The sequence below is a fragment of the Aethalodelphis obliquidens genome, unplaced genomic scaffold (genome assembly GCF_003676395.1).
Source record: "Aethalodelphis obliquidens isolate GAN/ISIS:26980383/991018 unplaced genomic scaffold, ASM367639v1 scaffold83, whole genome shotgun sequence".
In the NCBI taxonomy this organism is placed as follows: Eukaryota; Metazoa; Chordata; class Mammalia; order Artiodactyla; family Delphinidae; genus Aethalodelphis; species Aethalodelphis obliquidens.
The window spans coordinates 7,367,952-7,386,907 of NW_020838027.1; the positions used below are offsets into that span (position 1 = coordinate 7,367,952).

Genomic DNA, 18,956 nt, shown 5'->3' on the forward strand with positions numbered 1-18,956 from the left:
TATAATTTTAAGATATCTTAAGGAATGGAAGGGTAGCATTTAATAGGAAAGGCAAAGCAAACATATAAGGGAGAGACTGAAATAAAAAACAGACTGTTGAGGAAGGGACTTTGGGTGAGACTTACGGTTCTGCAGAATCTGAGGTGTTGGCAGAAAGCAGGACGAGGAGAAATAGCATGAGACACGGGTGAAGAAGTCTGCCTTTCCCCATAGTGAGGGACAAATCACAGGTATCGTATCGTGCCCAGCTTCCAGCTCTCAGCCTGGTCCCTGAGACCTTTCGAATTTACCAGGCTTTATGTGGCTGCTATTTGCAAACAAGCTCCACCCCAATGCCTCCAAACAGAGTTCTAGTTGGGCACAGGTCCCCTGAAAGGGTTGATGCTCTCAGCGATTGCCTCATTACTCTCAAGGCTAAACTCTTGTCTGACAGGCTCTGAGTCATTTCCAGAGGATAAAATTTATGTTCTAGTGAGAATGAACTTTCTTTAACTTTGACAGCAAAGCTCCTGATGAGGAACTTTCAATCCACCTTTCTTCAACGCCTTCAAAATTCTTACAAGCAGGTGTCAAAGAAAGCTATCTTTGAAGGTCACGGGACATGTCACTATGCCAGTAACTCATAATACAGATTCATGTCTGGGATTGAGTGAGGTATAACTTTAACTTTAGGGGGATTTCTTTTTTTTTTTTACGGAAAGAACCTTTGTTTTTAATTAATTAATTAACTTTCTCTGTGTTGGGTCTTCGTTTCTGCATGTGGGCTTTCTCTAGTTGAGGTGAGCGGGGGCTACTCTTCGTTGCGGTGCACGGGCTTCTCATTGCAGTGGCTTCTCTTGTTGTGCAGCACGGGCTCTAGGCATGCAGGCTTCAGTAGTTGTGGCATGTGGGGTCAGTAGTTGTGGCACATGTGCTTAGTTGCTTTACGGCATGTGGGATCTTCCCGGCCCAGTGATCGAACCCGTGTCCCCTGCATTGGCAGACAGATTCTTAACCACCGTGCCACCAGGGAAGTCCTAGGGGGATTTCTTGACAGAGGATTGAGTACGAGGCCCTGGGAGAAAGTAATTCAAAAGAAGTGCTTGTGCATGACTAAAACTGCAGGTGTCCCCCACAAGCCCCCTGCACCCCTCCCCTCAGCACTCTCTCCTGGCCTCGCTCAAGCTGCAGGCAAGCCCTGCTCCCAGCACTCTTCCCCTGCATCACTAAAGCTGCAGATGTGCCCCACCCTCAATGCTCTCCTGCAGCCTTGCTAAGGCTGGGGTCTGGGGGGGTGGTAAGCACAGTTTTCACAGGACACCTCTTGATCACCTGGTGCTGGTGGCCAGAGGGTCTAACCTCCCTGGGCCCCACAAGTCTGTGACAATTAGAAAGACAGTTCTAGGTAGGCTACCACACCCAGGGCACTGCACAGACAGCAGAAAGAAGCATACCCACAGTCTGCTGTGAAAAAGGCATTTACTTGTCCTGGAACTTCAACCTGGGGGACATGCTTCAGGACTGCCACTCATCTAGAGGCTGCAGATGCACTCGTGGGGAACATAGGCAGGAAGACATCATCGTGGCACCCTCCCCTGGCCTTGCCATGGCTTGCTGGTACCTTCCAGAAGTGAGCATATACACTTATATGAAACCTCAATTTTGCAACTGTTGCCTAGGGAAATATCCCCAGATCTCCTGGTCTGGAGGTCAGCAGGGTCAACAATTGCAGACCCACAGAACTATATATATTTACATAGTTTAAAGCTGCTGCCCGAGGATCTGGCTTTTGATCAGCCTGAAACTAGGTGCTGACTGAGATCACTCTTTTTGGAACACAGACAGGTCTTGAAACACTCTCAACAACTGGGACCTATCAAGAACAAAACTTAGACAATCACACAGGTTTGAGAGATAACCAAAAACTAGGGCAAGGATAAATGCTAAGTTTCATCTCCGACACAAAGCCACTCCTTCCAGACTGGGAGAGTTAGCTGTTTCACTTAATATGTAGACTCAAACACAGAGAGTCAAGCAAAATGAGGAAACAGAGGAAGATGCTTCAAATGATAGACCAAAACAAAACCTCAGAAAAAGACCTTAATAAAATGGAGGTAAGAAATCTATCTGAAAAGAAGAGTTCATATAGTCAAAAAATGCTCACTGAACTTAGGAAAGAATGGATGAACATAGAGTTTCAACAAAGAGATGGATGATGTAAGAAAGTGCCAAACAGAAGCCACAGAGCTGGAGAATATAATAAATGAACTGAAAATAGGCTTGAGGGGTTTAACGGAAGACTAAGTGAAGCAGAAGATCGGATCAGTGACCTGAAAGGCAGAGCAGCAGAACTCACCCAAATAGAGCAGCAAAGAGAAAAAAGAATTTAGAAAGAGTGGAGATAGTTTAAGAGACACAACATCAAGCAGGATAACATTCATATTATAGGAGTCCCAGAAGGAGAACAGAGAGAGAAAGAGACAGAAAATTTATTTGAGAAATAACGGCTGAAAACATCCCTAACCTGGAAGAAACAGACATCCAGGTTCAGGAAGCACAGACTTCCTTATAAGAGGAATCAAAGAGATCTATACCAAGGCACGTTATAATTAAAATATCAAAAGTTAAAGAATCTTAAAAACAGCAAGAGAAAAAAAAAAAAAACTTGTTACATACAAGGGAAACCTCTAAGATTATCAGCTGAGTTTTCAGCAGAAACTCTGCAGGCCAGAAGGGAGTGGCACAATAGATTCAAAGTTGTGAAGGAAAAAACTTCCAGCCAAGAATCTCTACCCAGCAAGGCCATCATTTAGAACTGAAGGAGAGATAAAGAGTTTTCCACAGAAGAAAAAGCTAAAGGAGTTCATCACCACTAAACCAACTTTACAAGAAATGTTAAAGGGACTTCCTTAAGCTGGAAAGAAAAGGTACTAACTAATAAGAAAACATATGTAAGTAAAAATCTCACTGGTACAGGCAAGTATATAGTAAAGATAGTGGGTTAAGCTCTTGTAAAGCTAGTATGAAGGTTAAAAGACAAAAGAGTAAAATTAACAACCACAATAAGTAGGTAGTTAACAAGTTAAAGGAAACTCAAAATAAAAAGGTGTAAAATATGGCATAAAGACATAAAGTGTGGGAAGGGGAAGTAAAAAGGTAGAGTTTTTAAGAATGTGTTCAAATTTAACTTGCTAACACCTTGAAATAGACTGTTACATATATAGGCTGTTATATGTGAACCTCAAGTTAACCACAAGCAAAAGCCTATAGCAGACGTACAAAAGATAATGAGAAAGGAATCTAAACGTAACACTAAAGAAAGTCGCCGAACCACAAAGGAACGGAGTAGGAGAAGAAGAAAGGAACAGAGAAGAACTATAAAAGCAGCAAGAAAACAACTAACAGAATTTTAAAAAGCTTGTGAAACTTACTATAAAATATTATATTAATGCAAAGCTAAAATTTGGGTTTCTCTTTGTTAAATGGTATATTGGTTTTAGAAAGTAAATTGTGGTCATTTATCTGGAATATAGTAGGTATTATTTAAATATATTGTGTTTTTAATGAATCTGAGAAAAGTCCTTTTTCTTTTACTTATGCTGTATCTAACTCTCAATTTAGTAGATTTTGCTCTTAACAATGGTTGAGTTTATTATTTTTTTCTGTTGCAATGTGTCCAGATAACATTTATTCAATATTGCACCAGAATATTTCTCTCTGCTTTGTGTTGGCTTTACAATCATGTTATCTTCTTTTAAGTTAAAAATGTTTTATCACTTTGATTAAATAATAGGTAATAAAGGATTGCTTCCCCTGTTTAATCTAGATAGCAGTTGCAATTTAGCAACTCTCTTTTTCCTTCCAAGATTGAATCCTAAATTAAAAACAATTAAATTCAGCATAGTTTTCATTATATTTATTAATTAGCTTATTAGTGTTGTAAGAGATACATGGGAAAAATGATCAAATTGGAAGATACACTCAGCCTTCCCTAGGTTAAGTTTGTATAGGTAGAATATTATTAATATAAATATTTCAGAAATTGTACCTTTTATGTGAAGGCTCCAGAGATTTGTCAATGTCTTCCCTGATAATAGTATATACTTAAGAAAATGTTTTCTTAAGAAAACATTGATGAAAACTATGAAATAGCTATGTGCAGTATGACTACAGAAAATTTTGCCATCCTTCATGTGATGTTATTGGTTACTGTGACAAATTAAGTAATTTTATTATCAAGCAGGTATCTGCTTCTTGATGCTTGCTGAAGGCTTCTGGAAAGGATTCTACTACATCCTCTGAACTTTGATACCTCAGAGAATAGACTCTTGGATTCAGGTTTCTGAGCTGTTATTCCTTAGACAACTTTCAGACTGTACTAGTGGATCAAGACAGGATTTCCATGACTCTTTTTACTTTAAAAACAAATGTAGTGTATATATGTCCATGCCACTCTCTCATTTTGTCCCAGCTTACCCTTCCCCCTCCCCATATCCTCAAGTCCATTCTCTAGTAGGCCTGTGTCTTTATTCCCATCTTGCCCCTAGGTTCTTCATGACCTTATTTTTTTCTTAGATTCCATATCTATATGTTAGCATACAGTATTTGTTTTTCTATTTCTGACTTACTTCACTCTGTATGACAGACTCTAGGTCCATCCACCTCACTACAAATAACTCAATTTCATTTCTCTTTATGGCTGAGTAATATTCCATTGTATATGTGTGCCACATCTTTATCCATTCATCTGTCGATGGACACTTAGGTTGCTTCCATGTCCTGACTATTGTAAATAGAGCTGCAATAAACATTTTGGTACATGACTCTTTTTGAATTATGGTTTTCTCAGGGTATATGCCCAGTAGTGGGATTGCTGGGTCATATGGTAGTTCTATTTGTAGTTTTTAAGGAACCTCCATACTGTTCTCCATACTGGCTGTGTCAATTTACATTCCCACCACCAGTGCAAGAGGGTTCCCTTTTCTCCACACCCTCTCCAGCATTTGTTTCTAGATTTTTTGATGATGGCCATTCTGACTGGTGTGAGATGATATCTCATTGTAGTTTTGATTTGCATTTCTCTAATGATTAATGATGTTGAGCATTCTTTCATGTGTTTGTTGGCAATCTGTATAACTTCTTTGGAGACATGTCTATTTAGTTTTTCTGCCCATTTTTGGATTGGGTTGTTTGTTTTTTTGATATTGAGCTTTATGGGCTGCTTGTAAATTACGGAGATTAATCCTTTATTAGTTGCTTCATTTGCAAATATTTTCTCCCATTCTAAGTGTTGTCTTTTTGTCTTGTTTATGGCTTCCTTTGCTGTGCAAAAGCTTTTAAGTTTCATTAGGTCCCATTTGTTTATTTTTGTTTTTGTTTCCATTTTTCTAGGAAGTGGGTCAAAAAGGATCTTGCTGTGATTTATGTCATAGAGTGTTCTGCCTATGTTTTCCTCTAAGAGTTTGATAGTGTCTGGCCTTACATTTAGGTCTTTAATCCATTTTGAGTTTATTTTTGTGTATGGTGTTAGGGAGTGTTCTAATTTCATTCTTTTACATGTAGCTGTCCAGTTTTCCCAGCGCCACTTATTGAAGAGGCTGTCTTTTCTCCATTGTACGTTTTTGCCTCCTTTGTCAAAGATAAGGTGACCATATGTGTGTGGGTTTGTCTTTGGGCTTTCTATCCTGTTCCATTGATCTATATTTTTGTTTTTGTGCCAGTACCATACTGTCTTGATTTATATAGCTTTGTAGTATAGTCTGAAGTCTGGGAGCCTGATTCCTCCAGCTCCATTTTTCTTTCTCAAGATTGCTGTGGCTATTCGGGGTCTTTTGTGTTTCCATACAAATTGTGAAAGTTTTTGTTCTAGTTCCGTGGAAAATGCCAGTGGTAGTTTGATAGGGATTGCATTGAATCTGTAGATTGCTTTGTGTAGTACAGTCATTTTCACAATGTTGATTCTTCCAATCAAGGAACATGGTATATTTCTCCATCTATTTGTATCATCTTTAATTTCTTTCATCAGTGTCTTATAATTTTCTGCATACAGGTCTTTTGTCGCCTTAGGTAGGTTTATTCCTAGGTATTTTATTCTTTTGTTGCAATGGTAAATGGGAGTGTTTCCTTAATTTCTCTTTCAGATTTTTCAACATTAGTGTATAGGAATGCAAGAGATTTCTGTGCATTAATTTTGTATCCTGCTACTTTACCAAATTCATTGATTAGCTCTAGTAGTTTTCTGGTAGCATCTTTCAGATTATCTCTGTATAGTATCATGTTATCTGCAAACAGTGACAGCTTTACTTCTTCTTTTCCGATTTGGATTTCTTTTATTTCTTTTTATTCTCTGATTGCTGTGGCTAAAACTTCCAAAACTATGTTGAATAATAGTGGTGAGAGTGGGAAATCTTGTCTTGTTCCTGAACTTAGTGGAAATGGTTTCAATTTTTCACCATTGAGGACGATATTGGCTGTGGGTTTGTCATATATGGCTTTTATTATGTTGAGGTAAGTTCCCTCTATGCCTGCTTTCTGGAGGGTTTTTATCATAAATGGGTGTTGAATTTTGTCGAAAGCTTTCTCTGCATCTATTGAGATGATCATATGGTTTTTCTCCTTCAGTTTTTTAATATGGTTTATCACATTGATTGATTTGCATATATTGAAGAAACCTTGCATTCCTGGGGTAAACCCCACTTGATCATGGTGTAGGATCCTTTAATGTGCTGTTGGATTCTGTTTGCTAGTATTTTGTTGAGGATTTTTACATCTATGTTCATCAGTGATATTGGCCTGTAGTTTTCTTTCTTTGTGACATCTTTGTCTGGTTTTGGTATCAGGATGATGGTGGCCTCGTAGAATGAGTTTGGGAGTGTTCCTCCCTCTGCTATATTTTGGAAGAGTTTGAGAAGGATAGGTGTTAGCTCTTCTCTAAATGTTTGATAGAATTTGCCTGTGAAGCCATCTGCTCCTGGGCTTTTGTTTGTTGGAAGATTTTCAATCACAGTTTCAATTTCAGTGCTTGTGATTGGTCTGTTCATATTTTCTATTTCTTCCTGGTTCAGTCTCGGAAGGTTGTGTATTTCTAAGAATTTGCCCATTTCTTCCAGGTTGTCCATTTTACTGGCGTACAATTGCTTGTAGTAATCTCTCATGATCCTTTGTTTTTCTGCAGTGTCAGTTGTTACTTCTCCTGTTCCATTTCTAATTCTATTGATTTGAGTCTTCTCCCTTTTTTTCTTGATGAGTCTGGCTAATGGTTTATCAACTTTGTTTATCTTCTCAAAGAACCAGCTTTTAGTTTTATTGATCTTTGCTATCGTTTCCTTCATTTCTTTTTCATTTATTTCTGATCTGATCTTTATGATTTTTTTCCTTCTGGTAACTTTGGGGTTTTTTTGTTTTTCTTTCTGTAATTGTTTTGGGTGTAAGGTTAGGTTGTTTATTTGAGATGTTTCTTCTTTCTTAAGGTAGGATTCTATTGCTATAAACTTCCCTCTTAGAACTGCTTTTGCTGCATCCCATAGGTTTTGGGTCGTCGTGTCTTCATTGCCATTTGTTTCTAGGTATTTTTTGATTTCCTCTTTGATTTCTTCAGTGATCTCTTGGTTATTAAGTAGTGTATTGTTTAGCCTCTATGTGTTTGTATTTTTTACAGATTTTTTCCTGTAACTGATATCTAGTCTCATATCATTGTGGTCGGAAAAGATACTTGATATGATTTCAGTTTTCTTAAATTTCCCAAGGCTTGATTTGTGACCCAAGATATGATCTATCCTGGGGAATGTTCCATGAGCACTTGAGAAGAAAGTGTATTCTGTTGTTTTTGGATGGAATGTCCTATAAATATCAATTTAGTCCATCTTGTTTAATTTATCATTTAAAGCTAGTGTTTTCTTATTTATTTTCACTTTGGATGATCTGTCCATTGGTGAAAGTAGGATTATGTGATTGTGTTATGTATGAAATGTATGAAAGTATGATTGGGTTACTGTCAATATCTCCTTTTATGGCTGTTAGTATTTGCCTTATGTATTGAGGTGCTCCTATGTTGGGCGCATAAATATTTACAATTGTTATATCTTATTCTTGGATTCGTCCCTTGATCATTATGTAGTGTCCTTCTTTGTCTCTTGTAATAGTCTTTGTTTTAAAGTCTGTTTTGTCTGATATGAGAATTGCTACTCCAGCTTTCTTTTGATTTCCATTTGCATGGAATATCTTTTTTCCATCCCCTCACTTTCAGTCTGTATGTGTCCCTAGGTCTGAAGTGGGTCTCTTGTAGACAGCATATATACGGGTCTTGTGTTTGTATCCATTCAGCCAGTCTATGTCTTTTGGTTGGAGCATTTAATCCATTTACATTTGAGGTAATTATCGATATGTATGTTCCTATTACCATTTTCTTAATTGTTTGGGGTTTGTTATCGTAGGTCTTTTTCTTATGTTTCCTGCCTAGAGAAGTTCCTTTAGTATTTGTGTAAAGCTGGTTTAGTGGTGCTGAGTTCTCTTAGTTTTTGCTTGTCTGTAAAGGTTTTAATTTCTCCATCAAATCTGAATGAGATCCTTGCTGGGTAGAGTAATCTTGGTTGTAGGTTTTTCTCTTTCATCACTTTAAATATGTCCTGCCACTCCCTTCTGGCTTGCAGGGTTTCTGCTGAAAGATCACCTGTTAACCTTATGGGGATTCCCTTGTATGTTATTTGTTGTTTTACCCTTTCTGCTTTTAGTATTTCTTCTTTGTATTTAATTTTTGATAGTTTGATTAATATGTGTCTTGGCATGTTTCTCCTTGAATTTATCCTGTATGGGACTCTCTGTGCTTCCTGGACTTGATTAACTATTTACTTTCACATATTAGGGAAGTTTTCAACTATAATCTCTTCAAATATTTTCTCAGTACCTTTCTTTTTCTCTTCTTCTTCTAGGACCCCTATAATTCGAATGTTGGTGCGTTTAATGTTATCCCAGAGGTCTCTGAGACTGTCCTCAATTCTCTTTATTCTTTTTTCTTTAATCTGCTCTGCAGTAGTTATTTCCACTATTTTATCTCAGGTCACTTATCCGTTCTTCTGCCTCAGTTATTCTGCTATTGATCTGTTCTAGAGAATTTTTAATTTCATCTATTGCATTCTCATTTTTTGTTTGCTCTTTAGTTCTTCTAGGTCCTTGTTAAACATTTCTTGTATTTTCTCCATTCTATTTCCAAGATTTTGGATCATCTTTACTATCATTATTCTGAATTGTTTTTCAGGTAGCTTGCCTATTTCCTCTTCATGTGTTAGGTCTGGTGGGTTTTTACCTTGCCCCTTCATCTGCTGTGTGTTTCTCTGTCTTCTCATTTTGCTTAACTTACTGTGTTTGGGGTCTCCTTTTCACAGGCTGCAGGTTCGTAGTTCCCGTTGTTTTTGGTGTTTGCCCCGAGTGGCTAATGTTGGTTCAGTGGGTTGTGTAGGCTTCCTGGTGGAGGGGACTAGTGCCTGTGTTCTGGTGGATGAGGCTGGATCTTGTCTTTCTGGTGGGCAGGTCCAAGTCTGGTGGTGTGTTTTGGGGTGTCTGTGACCTTATTATTACTTTAGGCAGCCTCTCTGCTAATGGGTGGGTTTGTGTTCCTGTCTTGCTAGTTGTTTGGCAAAAGGTGTCCGGCAGTATACCTTGCTGGTCGTTGAGTGGAGCTGGGTCTTGGCTTTGAGATGGAAATCTCTGGGAGATTTTTGCCATTTGATATTACATGGAGCTGGGAGGTCTCTGGTATACCAATGTCCTGAACTTGGCTCTCCCACCTCAGAGGCACACCCCAATGCCTCAGTGGAACACCAAGAGCCTGTCATCCACATGGCTCAGAATAAAAGGGAGAAAAAAAGAAAGAATGAAAAAGATAAATTAAATTAAAGTTATTAAAATAAAAACCAATTATTAAAAACAATTTAAAAAGTAATAAAAAAAAGAAGAAAGAAGAGAGCAACCAAGCCAAAAAACAAATCCACCAGTGATAACAAGTGCTAAAAACTATACTAACAAAAAGAAAAGAAAAGAAAAAAAACGGACAGAACACTAGGACAAATAGTAAAAGCAAAACTATACAGACAAAATCTCACACAGAAGCATACACATACACAGTCACAAAAAGAGAAAAAGGGGGGGAAAAAAATATATATATATATATCGATGCTCCCAAAGTCCACCTCCTCAATTTGGGATGATTCGTTATCTATTCAGGTATTCCACAGATGCAGGGTACGTCAGGTTGATTGTGGAGATTTAATCCGCTGCTCCTGAGGCTGCTGGGAGAGATTTCCCTTTCTCTTCTTTGTTCGCACAGCTCCTGGGGTTCAGCTTTGGATTTGGACCCGCCTCTGAGTGTAGGTCGCCTGAGGGTGTCTGTTCTTTGCTCAGACAGGACGGGTTTAAAGGAGCAGCTGCTTCGGGGGCTCTGGCTCACTCAGGCCGGGGGGAGGGAGGGGTACGGAGGGCGGGGCGGGCCTGCGGCGGCAGAGGCCAGCGTGACGTTGCACCAGCCTGAGGTGCGCCGTGCGTTCTCCCGGGGAAGTTGTCCCTGGATCCCGGGACCCTGGCAGTGGCGGGCTGCACAGGCTCCCAGGAGGGGCGGTGTGGATAGTGACCTGTGCTCGCACACAGGCTTCTTGGTGGTGGCAGCAGTGGCCTTAGCGTCTCATGCCCGTCTCTGGGGTCCGTGCTGATAGCTGCTGCTGGCACCGTCTCAGGAGCTCCTTTAAGTGGCACTCTGAATCCCCTCTCCTTGCGCACCAGGAAACAGAGGTAAGAAAAAGTCTCTTGCCTCTTCGGCAGGTCCAGACTTTCCCGCACTCCCTCCCGGCTAGCCGTGGCGCACTTAACCCCTTCAGGCTGTGTTCACGCCGCCAACCCCAGTCCTCTCCCTGGGATCCGACCGAAGCCCGAGTCTCAGCTCCCAGCCCCCGCCCGCCCCGGCGGGTGAGCTGACAAGCCTCTCGGGCTGGTGAGTGCCGGTCGGTCCTGATCCTCTGTGCGGGAATCTCCCCGCTTTGCCCTCCGCAACCCTGTGGCTGCGCTCTCCTCCGCGGCTCCGAAGCTTCCCCCCTCCGCCACCCGCAGTCTCCGCCCGCGAAGGGGCTTCCCAGTGTGTATAAACCATTCCTCCTTCAAAGCTCCCTCCCACTGGTGCAGGGCCTGTCCCTATTCTTTTGTCTGTTTTTTCTTTTTTGTTTTGCCCTACCCAGGTGCGTGGGGAGTTTCTTGCCTTTTGGGAGGTCTGAGGTCTTCTGCCAGCGTTCAGTAGGTGTTCTGTAGGGGTTGTTCCACATGTAGATGTATTTCTGATGTATTTGTGGGGAGGAAGATTGATCTCCGCATCTTACTCTTCCGCCATCTTGAAGCTTCTCCCTCCAAATAATGTTTTAAGGCATGGAATTGTCTAAGTGTAGATGAGAGATATGTGTGCTAAACCATCAGAAGCATGAAAACAGCCCCACTCTGCACAAATGGACTGTATCAGAAATTAGAAAGATCAGAATTAATTTGCTTTCTTCTTCCTGCCATTGCTTAGAAGACGGACTATCTATAATGCATCTCTGAAATAATTCTTTTTAAAAAAATCTTTCAGTGGTTTCTATCAACAAATAAGAAATATTGTTCTAGTCTTTCCTTATCTTGTAATTTTATTTTTGCCCTTATCTTTTAATTTGTCTCCTTGTATACACTGTATTATTCATTCAACTTATCTATTTATGTCCATGAAATTAATCTCTAATTTTTATTTTGTAGTTCAGGCCAAATTCAGAAATTGTCAGAATTAGAATTCACTTCATGTGAAATGAATAAATGAACATAACATGTGTCTGAATAGGGAAGGCTAAATATTGTAAAAAAGTTGACATTCATAATCATTATAAATTTATTAGTATTCAGTGAATTTCCAAACAATGCTCAATGTGACTATGGGGATAATTCACATCATAAAAAGATTTCAAAATTTTACCTGGAATAAATAATAAGCTTAGTATTGCAAATAAAAGGTGAAAACAGAGAAATGAGAATGGACCAGCCAGAGTAATTATTAAAATATTTTATTAAGCCCCAGTAATTCAAATATTTTAGTACATGTGAAAGAATAGACTAGCTAATCAATGAAATAGAATAAATCACTTAGAAACAAGTCTTAAAACATATGCTAATTTAATTTGTGATAAAGGAGTCATGTTTTATTAGCAGGGAAATATTGAATTGGTTCATAAATGATAATGGGACTATTAGAAAGCTACATACATGAGAAAAAAATGTCAGTTTAGATACTCACTCACCAAACAATAGAAAACAAAATAATTTAAGATGGAATTAAATGTAAAAATTTGAACCAGGACTTTTGCTTCTACACCTGCATGATTTCATCACCACAAAGGTCTCTCTAATGCTATCCCTTTGTAAGTCACATCCCTCCCCACTGGCTCTAGCCTCCATAAAGCCTGGAAACCACCAATTTATTTTCCATTTCTATGATTTTGCCATTTCAAGAATGTTATATGAAAGGAATCACACAGTATGACCTTTTGAAATTGTCTTTCTTTTCACTCAGTGTAATGTTTTGGAGATCCATCCAAGTTGTTGCGTGTATCAGTACTTTGTCCCTCTTTATTACCGACTAGTATTCCATAGTATGAATGTACCACAGGTAGTTTAACCTTTCACCTACTGATGGACGTTTTGGTTGTTTCCAATATTTGGAAATATTGTTTTCTTTTCCCCACCTTCCTGTGGGTTACTTGAACATTTTTTAAAATTTCATTTTGATTTATCTATAGTTTCTTTGCTTATACCTCTTTGCATGATTTTTCAGTGTTTTAAAAAACACTGTGGGCAATTAGGAACCAAGATGGTGGAGTAGAAGGACGTGCTTTCACTTCCTCTTGTGAGAACACCAGAATCACAACTAGCTGCTGGACACTCATCGACAGGAAGACACTGGAACTCACCAAAAAAGATACCCCATATCCAAAGACAAAGGAGAAGCCACAATGAGATGGTAGGAGGGGCGCAATCACAGTAAAATCAAATCCCATAACTGCTGGGTGGGTGACTCACAGACTAGAGAACACTTATACCACAGAAGTCCACCCACTGGAGTGAAGGTTCTGAACCCCACGTCAGGTTCTCAACCTGGGGGTCCGACAATGGGAGGAGGAATTCCCAGAGAATCAGACTTTGAAGGCTAGTGGGATTTGATTGCAGGACTTCAACAGGACTGGGGGAAACAGAGACTCCACTCTTGGAGGGCACACACAAAGTAATGTGCGTATTGGGACCCAGGGGAAGGAGCAGTGACCCCAGGGGAGACTGAACCAGACCTACCTGCTAGTGTTGGAGGGTCTCCTGCAGAGGTGGGTGGTGGCTGTGGCTCACCATGGGGATAAGGACATTGGCAGCAGAAGTTCTGGGAAGTACTCCTTTGGCCCTCCCAGAGTCTGCCATTAGCCCCACCAAAGAGCCCAGGTAGGCTCCAGTGTTGGGTTGCCTCAGGCCAAACAACCAAAAGGGAGGGAACCCAGCCCCACCTATCAGCAGTCAAGCGGATTGAAGTTTTACTGAGCTCTGCCCACCAGAGCAACACCCAGCTCTACCCACCACCAGTCCCTCCCATCAGGAAGATTGCACAAGCCTCCTAGATAGCCACATACACCAGAGGGCAGACAGCAGAAGCAAGAAGAACTACAATCCTGCAGACTGTGGAACAAAAACCACATTCACAGAAAGATAGACAAGATGAAAAGGCAGAGGGCTATGTACCAGATGAAGGAACAAGATAAAACCCCAGAAAAACAACTAAATGAAGTGGAGATAGGCAGCCTTCCAGAAAAAGAATTCAGAATAATGATAGTGAAGATGATCCAGGACCTCGGAAAAAGAATGGAGGCAAAGATCGAGAAGATGCAAGAAATGTTTAGCAAAGACCTAGAAGAATTAAGGAACAAACAAACAGAGATGAACAATACAATAACTGAAATGAAAACTACACTAGAAGGAATCAATAGCAGAATAACTGAGGCAGAAGAACAGATAAGTGACCTGGAAGACAGAATGGTGGAACTCATTGCCATGTAACAGAATAAAGAAAAAAGGATGAAAAGAACTGAAGACAGCCTAAGAGACCTCTGGGACAACATTAAATGCAACAACATTTGCATTATAGGGATCCCAGAAGGAGAAGAGACAGATTAAGGACCCAAGAAAATATTTGAAGAGATTATAGTCGAAAACTTCCCTAACATGGGAAAGGAAATAGCCACCCAAGTCCAGGAAGCACAGAGAGTCCCATACAGGATAGACCCAAGGAGAAATATGCTGAGACACACAGTAATTAAACTGACAAAAATTAAAGACAAAGAAAAATTATTGAAAGCAGCAAGGGAAAAACGACAAATAACATACAAGGGAACTCCCATAAGGTTAACAGCTGATTTCTCAGCAGAAACTCTACAAGCCAGAAGGGAATGGCATGATATAGTTAAAGTGATGAAAGGGAAGAACCTACAACCAAGAAAAAACACTGTGGAGAATGGATATGTATTTCAGAAGGGAAATATAACATTGATAAAGAACAAAAGAAAAGATAGAGTTGTAAATGTCATAAATTTATTCGACACATAAATTTCATATACTTCCAATTCCCGTCCCTTCTTTCTCCCACTATTTTCTCTCCTGATAAGTCTTTGTTCCTCATTTCTGGAAAAGTTCATCTGATGAAGTTTGTAAGTTTCCATCTTTAAGCATTTCCGTGTTCAGATGCTAAACAGTAGAAGAAAAGTTAGAAATATTAGGGAAATTTTGCGATCTAATAAAGGAATAATTTTTCATATTTTAATTCTAAATATTTGAACTTAATAAGTTTAATTATTTTTAATGATAAGGTTGTTCTCAGTTTTTTCATGTTTTAAAGTGGAAAGTGGAAGGTCTCACAGCAAGTGTTGTATTGTCAAAGATGAACACTGTCAATCAGCCTAAACGAAGGTCTTGTAGATCACCTCTCTTGTGCTGTGTTATATGGATAATTTATAGTGAACAGTTTCCTGACTTTAACTAGTATAAGTTTAGAAACATCCCAGAAAGGCCGTGGGTAATAAATATATCACCACTGAGTATAGAAACATAAACTAAATATTAGATGATTTCCCTTTTATATGTGGCAAATTCCTGGATTCATCTTCAAACAAGTCAACCCAGACACCAGTAATTATATTTTACTTGCATTTTTTTTCTACTGTGAAATTCTATAATACATTTTAGATAGTTCAATTCATAAATGATTTACCAAGGAGTTTTATAATATGGTAAGGATATGCTCAAGAAGCAGCTTTACACAGACAACACATATTTTATTTATTTTCTTTTTGTTGGCATTAGATTTTACTGTTTATACTTTACCAGCACTGCAGGGAACACTGTACTCTTCAATGGTGAATTCCTCTGAAATGCAAAAATGATGAGACAAAGTGAAGACATTCAGTAATAGGCACATGAATGGTTAATTGTAAATAAAGTGTGTAAGCTACGAAAGAAAGTATAAAGCACAGTTACAGAGCCAATAAAAGGACTTACTTCTGTACTAAGCCTTTTGGGATTGGTTAGTGAGGAGCAAGAGAAAATTGGCCTTGGACATAAAGTTGAGGGGCAGATTTCACAAATGGATAACTGTCTTTCTATAGGACACTGTATAGCCCTTTTTCACAACTATGTTTTTCTTATTGGAGTTGTACGTTCCTCTCTGAACCTTTTCTTTTCTAAGAAAGAGTAAAGTTTGAACACTACCAGCATGCTAAGATACTGGTAAGTTTCTGCTTCAAAGTCATGCGCAAATGGAAGAATTTCCTGACATATTATACAAAGTTTCCCAAAATTTGTGAAACTATCTGAGGCCCAAATCAAAAACAGAACAAATTTTGGGTCTCATATCACACATTTTTAGTTATTGCCACCCTTCTTTTCTTTCTGGAATAATTCAGTCCAGAAAAAACGTCATAGGGGAATTTAGAAAAAATTGATCCCCTTATTGCTTTATGATCAATTTATAAGAATGATTCTAATACTTGTTTGGGGGCATAAGACAGATTAATATACAGGAATATGCTTATCCTGTGATCATAAACTCAACTCTTTCTTCCAGTGAAAGATTGTGGAGTTTTCTTTCAGTTAAGGTGACCCTGTCCTAGTTAGTCATCTTTTTCCTTTCAAGGCTCAGCATGTCTGAATCCCACTCACCTGTCTCATAATAATCATAGGCCTTTACGGTAGCTGGTTTTAAATTCTTTATTGGGATGTTTTGTTCCACTGAGAAGGAGAAACTCAAGCTTTGATGCGTTAGCTGGAGAGACAGGAAAACTGAATTGGAATCAAAGATTAACTCAGTTACTCTTTTCTTAAGATAGTATCAAACCCTGTACTTATGCTGTGCTCTGCACCAAAACCTGTGGAAAGAACGAGAGGTTTTAAGACTTGCATAATACACTCAATGACAGATAAAAGAAGGGTAAAAAGACGATTCTATGGACAGTCAAATGTAGTAAATTGAGCTTTGTTGACCTGGCCCAGCTTCGTTTCCCTCTGTAGCTATTTTCTTTCCCCACAATTCATAAATGCTATACCAGGGAGTTTTATAATACGATAAGTTGTGTAGGTGAAATACACTCTTTGGAACCTGGGTTGGTTTGTTAGAACCTGTAGTGGTTCTTCCAGATCTAGCAGAATCACAGAGAATCTTACCTCTTCAAAGTAAATCAGGACGTGGTTGGTGCTCACTTCAGTCCTTTGAATCTGAGGCCTTTCTTGGAGCTGTTGACCAAGAGGAAAGGCCAAAGATATGGGATGAGGAACTTTCAGCTGAGGCAGTTTTCAGGTATTTACGTTCTAAATGGCTTCTCAGAGACATCCAAACACTAATTTTGATTTCTTCAAGAATAATAGTAATAATAATAAAAATAATAAAAGTAATATTTATTAAACCCTCCTTATCTATCTATCTATCTATCATCTATTTAGAGAGGGAATTATCTTCCAACTATATTAAAAAAAGGAGAATATATGTATATGATTACATATGATATAGTCTCCCTTTTTCTTTTTGTACATAGTTGGAAGATAATTCAATGCACTACACATTCCTAGAAGTCCCAGGGCCTGCTGGAACATTATTAACCATGTTTATGATTTATATCTTATAGTTGAGACCACATAGCTAGGATGCCCACTTTTAAAATGATGGAAACACACACTAGAGAAACAAGTTTGAGGGAATAAACCTCTTGGAGAACTGAATCAACAAAATAAAATTGACAGCATTTGCCATGACTTTGCTATCTGTAAGAAACTTAGGGTTTACCTTTTTCACTGATGCTTTCACAGGTATGAAGCCTGATACCATCTTCACATCAACAATGACCATGTTGGAGCTGGGTCGTTCCCCAGTATAACTATGAAGTCAAGGCATAGGGACAAGGCAGTCAAACAAAATTCTTTGGAATTCATTCAAGACAGAAGTCTCTCCTCTTTTATTTCTACCGTTCCTTATCCCTGGCTACCACTCAGCTTTGCCATCTACTCTATTTTCTTCTGCTATAGTTGTTTGGAAAACTCATTATGAATGCATACTCTGCAGGTATGGTAACATCATATTCTCAATGTTAAGGCTTTTCAGTAAGACTGAAGAAAATTTTCTTTTAAATAACTATTGCAAGAATTTCTTGTTTATTATGTACGACCTTGGACAGTGAAGATCCCCTGCACAAGAAACTCTATTTCACTGTATTCTACAAAATGTCTCATAGTGGTTTAGGATTTACCTAATGTTGATGAGAATCTGGACTTTGCTGTGAGCATTGACTCCATCACAATTCTTGGGGAGAGTATCAACTTTCAGAGTAAAGGGAGATTTTCCTTCTTTCTTGGGCAGGATATTATATCTCAGGGATGTCTAAAACAAATTGAAAAAAATCCTTTATTTTTACACTCAAATAGTCTATCTCTTCTACGTGATTTATACCTCCCCTTAGGACATGTTTCTTTTTCTATTTTGAAGTTCAAATGGAATCCTTGAGACTTGTTCTCCCATTTGTGGCATCGCCTGAACCCTGGCAGTCTCACCTGGAGGTACACACATCCCGACCCTGACACTGCCATGCTGTACTCCCCTGGAACCTCTGGCAAAGCGACCTCCTGCAGCAATAGGCGATTGCCTTCATCTACTTGGAATTCTTCAGAGAAGGTCTCTGAAGACTTGATGGTGACTGTAGCCGCTTTCTCCCTTTTAGTGAAAGTTGCTGCTCCATACTTGGAGAGCGCTTGGAGAGCTACCACTGTATCCTGAAAAAAGATGGGTTCAGAAAGCACAGGAGAGGAAGGTAACAAAATCATACCAGATGTAAACCACATCAACACTGTTCTCAGAGTTATTTAGTCATAAACACAGTTCATTCACTGGATTTCAAGTCAATTCAGACCTGGTTATTAATCATGAACTATTCTAGGAACTTTGGGGGAAATGAAGTTTCCTTGTTCAAGCAGTTTACAGTGTACATATGGGAATGAGACTCAAATATTTGATGTACAGGATATTTCAATAATTATAAATTTATATAACAACATTTGTTGGAAAAATTCAGAGAATGGAGAAGAAATTGGAGCTAGCATAATAAGAAAATGCTGTGAAGAAGGTGAGAAATAAGATTATCTCTGAATAATGAGAAAGGTTTATAAAGACAGAAGAGAGGCATCAGGCAGTACCAGGGAGGGAAATGTTGTTGTAGTAAAGACATAGAAAAGAGTGAGCCAATTCCAGAAAAAGAGAAGGGATCAGCCTTTTGGCCATGCCACGCAGCATGAGGGATCTTAGTTCCTTGACCAGGGATTGAAGCTGCACCCCCTGCAGTGGAAGCATGGAGTCTTAACCACTGGACCACCAGGGAAGTCCCCAAGGGAAGTAATCTTATGAAAAC

The 18,956-nt window shown here is 39.1% G+C and overlaps 1 long non-coding RNA gene across 2 annotated transcripts in view; it reads left to right on the forward strand.

Moving 5' to 3' along the window:
- LOC113612976 (uncharacterized) overlaps positions 1-18,956 on the forward strand; it is a 171,433-nt gene that overhangs the window by 114,571 nt on the left and 37,906 nt on the right. The window contains exons 6-7 of one of the 2 annotated variants that reach the window (XR_003430043.1): positions 17,368-17,620; positions 18,041-18,362. This is a non-coding gene — a long non-coding RNA (uncharacterized LOC113612976). The remainder of the gene's footprint in view (positions 1-17,367; positions 17,621-18,040; positions 18,363-18,956) is intronic. The other variant, XR_003430042.1, reaches the window with a different exon arrangement.